Raw genomic sequence first — 7,649 nt, forward strand, 5'->3', positions numbered from 1 at the left:
TGTCGCTCAGGCTGGAGTGCAGTGGCGCAATCTCGGCTCACTGCAACCTCCACCTCCCGGGTTCAAGCCATTCTCCTGCCTCAGCCTCTCCAGCAGCTGGGATTACAGGTGCCCGCCACCACGCCCGGCTAATTTTTGTATTTTTTTTAAATAGAGACGGGGTTTCATCATGTTGGCCTGGCTGGCCTCGATCTCCTGACCTCAGGAGATCCGCCCTCCTCGGCCTGCCAAAGTGCTGGGATTTCAGGTGTGACACCGCACCTGGCCAAAAATTTTATTTTTAAATTATTTCTCTTTAACTCTCCCCTTTTTTCTTTTTCTCTCTCTCTTTCGCTTTTTCTTCCTTTGTACCAGCACTGAATAGGATAACGTGGATAAAGTGCTTGACACTTAGTGTGCACTCATGAAATATGGCGACCACAAAGCCATGGGCTCACCTGTACACACAAAAAGACTACATTTCCCAGCTTCCCTTGCAGCTGGGCAGAGTCATGTGACTAGTTCCTGGCCAATTGGATACAGAGGAAGTGATTGTTCCAATTTTAGTTCGGGACCCTAAAAGGTCCTTCCAGATCCTCCCTCTTTCCTCCTGCATCAGCCAATCAGACGTGGAGGATGAGCTTCTGGGGGTGGATGGTTTCTCTCTACCTCTGTATCTTTCTAGAAAATAGAGTGATAACAGCGTCTATCTCATAGGGCTATTTTATGAATTCAATTAAATGAATTAATATTTGAAAAGTGCTTAGAAGTGCCTAGCAAAGAGTTAAGGGCTATATATGTGTTAAATATATGTTTAAATGTATAGTTTAAAGAATAATAAAACAAGCACCCTTCTACCTGCAACCCAGGTTGAGAAACAAAATGTGCCTGATGCAGGCATTGATGAAATGAATACCTATATTACACAAAATTGCCATTATTAAATTATGATAAATGCCTCAAAGGAAAAGAACAGGGAGCTATGAGAATAACCAGAGTGGCCACGTTTTGGTTAGGAGGGAGGTAAGGAAAGACATCTTCAAGATACTGCATTTGATCTGAGCCAGGAATATGTAGAAATTAGCTGGTGGCAAATGGAGAGTGTAGCTTTCTAGAGAGAGGGAACAATGGGTGGAAGTCCCCAAGGTGGGCAAAAGTGTGGCATGCTAAGGAATGTGGACAAAGTGCCTATGAGGAAGGAACAGTGAAAGAGAGCTGGGATGGAGGATACTGGCGGGGACAAAGGCCATGTTAGTTAATATCAACTTTATTCTAAAAGCCACAAAGACCAGGTGTGGTGACTCACACCTGTAATCACAGCACTTTGGGAGGCTGAGGCAGGACGATTACCTGAGGTCAGGAGTTCGAGGCTAGGCTGGCCAACATGGTGAAACCCTGTCTCTACTAAAAATATAAAAATTAGCTGAGTGTCCTGGCAGGCTCCTGTAATCTCAGCTACTTGTGAGGCTCAGGCACAAGAATTGCTTGAATCCATGAGGCGGAGGTTCCTGTGAGCTGAGATTGTGCCACTGCACTCCAGCCTGGGTGACAAGAGTGAAACTCTGGCTCAAAAAGTAAAAAATTTAAAAAGCGACAGGGAGCCACAAAAGCTTTGATCTGATGATTTGCACTTTAGGAAGACATCTTTACCCCCAGAATCCCACACACTGGCAGTGGAAGGGTGAATGATAAAAACCACTTTAGAAAATGATGTCATACTATTTCCTAAAGCTAAATACTCACCTCCCCCATGACCCAGCAGTTCCACTCTTGGGAAAATAGCTTCAAACCCGAAACTCTCCAAATGCTCATAAGAATAGAATGTTCCCAAGAGGGATATATATTTTTTTAAAGTTTTTGGCTGGGCACAGTGGCTCATGCCTGTAATCCAAGCAACTTGGGAGGCTGAGGTGTGGGAATCACTCGAGCCAAAATGTTTGAGACCAGCCTGGGCAACATAGTGAGGCCCCATCTCTACAAAAAGTTTTAAAAATTAGCCGAACATGGTGGCGAGTGCTTGTAGTCCCAGCTACTTGAAAGGCTGAGGTGGGAAGATCACTAGAGCCCGAGAGATCGAGGCTGTGGTGAGCCATGACTGCACCTCTGCACTCCAGCCTGGGTGACTGAGAGAGACCTAACTTTGTCTCTTTTTTGTGTTTTAAATAGAGTGGGCTGGGTGTGTTGGCTCATGCCTGTAATCCCAGCACTTGGGAAGCCAAGGTGGGAAGATCGCTTGAGCCCAGGAGTTTGAGACCAGCCTGGACAATGTAGTGAGACCCCCATCTCTTAAAAAAGAAATAATCAGGCCGGTCGTGGTGGCTCAAGCCTGTAATCCCAGCACTTTGGGAGGCCGAGGCGGGTGGATCACGAGGTCAAGAGATCGAGACCATCCTGGTCAACACGGTGAAACCCCGTCTCTACTAAAACTACAAAAAATTAGCTGGGCATGGTGGCGCGTGCCTGTAATCCCAGCTACTCAGGAGGCTGAGGCAGGAGAATTGCCTGAACCCAGGAGGCGGAGGTTGCGGTGAGCCGAGATCGCGCCATTGCACTCCAGCCTGGGTAACAAGAGCGAAACTCCGTCTCAAAAAAAAAAAAAAAAAAGAAATAATCATATGAACAGATTGATGGAATACTATGCAGCAACGAAAAAGAGCAAACCATTGCTGTGAACTAACAACATGAATGAATCCCTCAAACTTAATATTGGAGAAAAGAAGCAAATAGAGAGGTGGACATAGATAATGATTCCATTCACATGAAGTTTCAGAACAGACATAATTACTCTATGCAGATAGAAATTGTGGGATCATGGTTATCACTGGGGAAGGAGGAAGTGGCTGTAAGGGAACCCTGGAGGTCTCCGGAAGCTGGGAATGTTCCTTTTTTTTTTTTTTTTTTTAGGTGGGGTCTGGCACTGTCTCCTGGGCTGGAGTGCAATGGCACAACCTTGGCTCACTTCAACCTCCGCCTCCTGGGTTCAAGCAATTCTCCTGCCTCGGCTTCCTCAGTAGCTGGGATTACAGGTGACTATCACCACGCCCTGCTAATTTTTCGTATTTTTTTAGTAGAGATGGGGTTTCACTATGTTAGCCAGGCTGGTCTCAAACCCCTGACCTCATGATCCACCCTCCTCAGCCTCCCAAAGTGTTGGGATGACAGGTGTGAGCCACCACGCCCAGCTGGAATATTCCATTCTTGATCTGGTGCTGGTCACACAGGAGTGTCTGTTTCATGAAAATTCTTCAAGTTGTGTGCTTATGATATGCACATTTTGCCATGTGTTTCTATGCTCTAATAAAGAGATTTTTAGAGGTGGAGTGCAGTGGTTCACACCTGTAATCCCAGCACTTTGGGAGGCTGAGGCAGGAGGATCACTTGAGCCCAGGAATTCAAGACTTGCCTGGGCAGTATCTCGAGAACTTGTCTCTACCAAAAAAAAAAAAATATATATATATATATATAATTAGCCAGACATGGTGGCATTTGCCTGTAGTTCTAGCTACTTGGGAGGCTAAGGTGGGAGGACTGCTTCAGCTGAGAAGGTTGAGGCTGCCGTGAGCCATGATTGCACCATTATCCTTCCAGCTCGTGTGACAGAGCAAGACCCTGTCTCAAAAAAAAAAAAAAAAAAGGTATTTTTAAAGGTTAAAAGAAACCAAAAGATTGCTCTGGCCACTCTGGGGGGGAAATGGGGAAGGTATTGTATTTTCTCACGGAAGCAAGAGGGAAGTAATGACTTCGGTGGAAGGTGGAGATGTAGGCAGTGCTGGGCTGAAGAGGGCTCATAACGCACACAGCTCTTCCCAACTCCATGCCCAGTGATTGGTTGCTTGAAATCAGCCACAGTGGGAGTATTTGCACCACAGAAATTGGCAGGTGCTGCAGATCAGGGCTTTTATTTTATGCCTCTATTTATTATTTATTTATTTAGAGATGGGGTCTTGCCACGTTGCCCAGGCTGGTCTCCAACTCCTGGCCTCAAGTAATCCCTTTGCCTTGGCCTTCCAAAGTGTTGGGATTACAGGCATGAGTCACTGCACCTGGCTCCTTTGTATTTATATATTTATTTATTTATTATTATTTTGAGCTGGAGTCTCACTCCGTCACCCAGGCTGGAGTGCATTAGTGCAATCTCTGCTCACTGCAACCTTCACCTCCTGGGTTCAAGCAATTCTTCTGCCTCAGCCTCCCGAGTAGCTGGGATTACAGGTGCATGCCACCACTCCTGGCTAATTTTTTTATTTTCAGTAGAGATGGGGCTTCGCCATGTTGTGGCCAGGCTGGTCTTGAACCCCTGACCTCAGGTGATCTGCCCGCTTCGGCCTCCCAATGTGTTGGGATTACAGGCGTGAGTCACTGCCCCTGGCGCCTTTTTAAACTTCTAATTAAGAGCTGGGTCTCTCGTCACTAATGACAGCTCTGGATGCAGATCCCAGGGGTGAGGGAAGGCAAGGGCATGCTTTCAACTAACTCTATTTATGCTCGGTCATGTTAGCCCCTGAAATGAGACCTGAGGGCACAGTACTGAACAAGATTCAATTTCTGGTCTCAAGGGAGCTCACAGACTGTGAGTAAAAAGAGAGACAAATCTACTTAATAAAAAAAAAAAAAAAAAGCCAGGTGTGGTGGCTCATGCCTGTAATCCCAGCACTTTGGGAGGCTGAGGCAGGCAGATCACGAGGTCAGGGGTTCGAGACCAGCCTGACCAACATGGTGAAACCCCTCCTCTACCTAAAAATACAAAAATTAGCCGGGCGTGGTGGCACGCACCTGTAATCCCAGCTACTTGGGAGGCTGGGACAGGAGAATTGCTTGAAACTGGGAGGCAGAGGTTGCAGTGAGCCAAGATTGTTCCATTGCACTCCAGTCTGAGCGACAGAGCGAGACTCTGTTTCAGAAAAAAACAAAAATGATAGAAAAATGCTCAGTAGGTTGCCTCAGGGGAGTTCTGCCTTAGGTAGCTCCTGAGCAAAGTTTTGCAGGATGTATAGGAGTTTTCTGCCACAGTAGGAGGGCAAGCCAAGCACAGGGCAAAGGACATCCAAAGGCCTGGGTGTGATCTCTGCCCAGCTAATTTTTAATTTTTTATTAATTTTTATAGAGACAGAGTCTCGCTATATTGCCCAGGCTGGCCTCAAACTCCTGACCTCAAGCAATCCTCCCACCCCAGCCTCCCAAGCAGCTGAGATTATGGATGTGAGCCATTGTACCCTATCATGGCTTGGGAGTTTTTTAAAAGAACATGTCAGGTTCTCTGAGCTATAACTTGCCTGATAAGTGTAGTTAATGTAGAGAGTGTGAACTGATTAAAACCAGCCCATATATGTGCTTTGCTTTGCTAATATTTGGATGGATCGATAACATTTATATTTTTTTGGTTTTCGGGGAGTTTCATTTTATTTTATTTTTTTGAGGCAGGTTCTTGCTCTCTTGCCCAGGCTGAAGTGCAGTGACACAATCACTGCAGCCTTGACTTCCTGGAACCCAAGAGATCCTCTGACCTCAGCCTCCTGAGTAGCTGGGACTACAGTCATGCGCCACCATGCCCAGCTAATTTTTAACTTTTTTGTAGAAATGGAGTCTTGCTATGTTGTCCAGGCTAGTCTCAAGTTCCTGGGCTCAGGCAATCCTCTGACCTCAACCACCCAAAGTGTTGGGATTACAGGTGTAAGCCACCACGCCCAACCTAGCAATATTTAAATGTTAATGATTCTGAACAAAAATCCAGACTTCTGGCTTTTATATCAGGATTTGATTTTTTTTTTTTTTTTTTTTTTTTGAGACAGAGTTTTTGTCGCCCAGGCTAGAGTGCAATGGCGCCATCTTGGCTCACTGCAACCTCCGCCTCCTGGGTTCAAGTGATTCTCCTGCCTCAGCCTCCCAAGTAGCAGGATTACAGGTGTCGGTCACTGCACCCAGCTAATTTTTTGTATTTTTAGTAAAGATGGGATTTCACTATGTTGGCCAGGCTGGTTTTGAACTCCTGACCTTGTGATCAGCCTGCCTCGGCCTCCCAAAGTGCTGGGATTACAGGTGTGAGCCACTGTGCCTGGCACTGATTTTTTTTAATCAGAAAATTTGATAACCCTGAGCCTACATTCCCACAAGCAGCAACTGAAAAAATAATGTTTTGTTTTGTGTGTGTGTGTTTTAAGAGACGGGGTCTCGCTATGTTGCCCAGGCTGGAGCGCAGTAGCTATTCACAGGCGTGATCCCACTACTGATCAGCACGGGAGTTTTGACCTGCTCCGTTTCCGACCTGGGCCAGTTCACCCCTCCTTAGGCAACCTGGTGATCCCCACTCCTGGGAGGTCACCATATTGATGCCGAACTTAGTGCGGACACCTGATCGGCATAGCGCACTACAGCCCAGAACTCCTGGGCTCAAGCGATCCTCCAGCCTCAGCCTCCCAAGTGGCTGAGACTACAGGCACATGCCACAGAGCCAGGAAATTTTGTTTTTTTTAGAGACAGGATCTCAATCTGTCACCCAGGCTGAAATGCAGTGGGATGATTAGAGGTACAGCAACCTCAAACTGCTGGGTCAAGTGATCCTGCCACCTCAACCTTCAGCTTAGCTGAGACTACAGGTGCCTGCCACCATGCCTGGCTTCACAAGCAGTAATTGACTAGAGCATGATGAAAATATAACCTTCAGGCCGAGTGCAGTGGCTCATGCCTGTAATCCCAGCACTTTGGGAGGCCAAGGAGGGCAGATCATGAGTCAGGAGTTTGAGACCAGCCTGGCCAAGATATTGAAACCCCATCTCCACTAAAACTATAAAAAATTAGCCAGGTGTGGTGGCATGCACCTGTAATCCCACCTGCTCAGGAGGCTGAGGCAGGAGAATCTCTTGAACCCAGGAGGAGGAGGTTGCAGTGAACTGAGATCATGCCACTGCACTCTAGTCTGGACAACAGTGCAAGACTCTGTCTCCATAAAAGAAAAAGAAAAAAAGGAGGTGGCTGGGCACGGTGGATCCAGCCTGTAATCTCAGCAATTTAGGACGCCGAGGCAGGTGGATCACGAGGTCAGAAGTTCAAGACCAGCCTGGCCAACATAGTGAAATCCCATCTCTACTAAAAATACACAAAATCAGAGGATCGTGGTGGCAGGTGCCTGTTATCCCAGCTACTCAGGAGACTGAAGCAGGAGAATCACTTGAAACTGGGAGGTGGGAGGTGTAGTGAGCCGAGATCGTGCCACTGCACTCCAGCCTGGGCGACAGAGCGAGACGCCATCTCAAGAAAAAAAAAAAGCCGGGCGCGGTGGCTCAAGCCTGTAATCCCAGCACTTTGGGAGGCAGAGGCGGGTGGATCACGAGGTCAAAAGATCGAGACCATCCTGGTCAACATGGTGAAACCCCGTCTCTACTAAAAATACAAAAAATTAGCTGGGCATGGTGGTGCGTGCCTGTAATCCCAACTACTCAGGAGGCTGAGGCAGGAGAATTGCCTGAACCCAGGAGGCGGAGGTTGCGGTGAGCCGAGATCGCGCCATTGCACTCCAGCCTGGGTAACATGAGTGAAACTCCGTCTCAAAAAAAAAAAAAAAAAAAAAAGGGAAGAAATGAGAGAATTCCAAGAGGACTGTGTGTTTCGCATCCTCGGCTGCCTCTGCCTTTGTCCCCTGCCCGGTGGCCTTTGTAGCTCTTAAGTTTGTCATC

Source organism: Sapajus apella, unplaced genomic scaffold (assembly GCF_009761245.1).
Source record: "Sapajus apella isolate SASKATOON/1434 unplaced genomic scaffold, GSC_monkey_1.0 scaffold152, whole genome shotgun sequence".
NCBI lineage: Eukaryota > Metazoa > Chordata > Mammalia > Primates > Cebidae > Sapajus > Sapajus apella.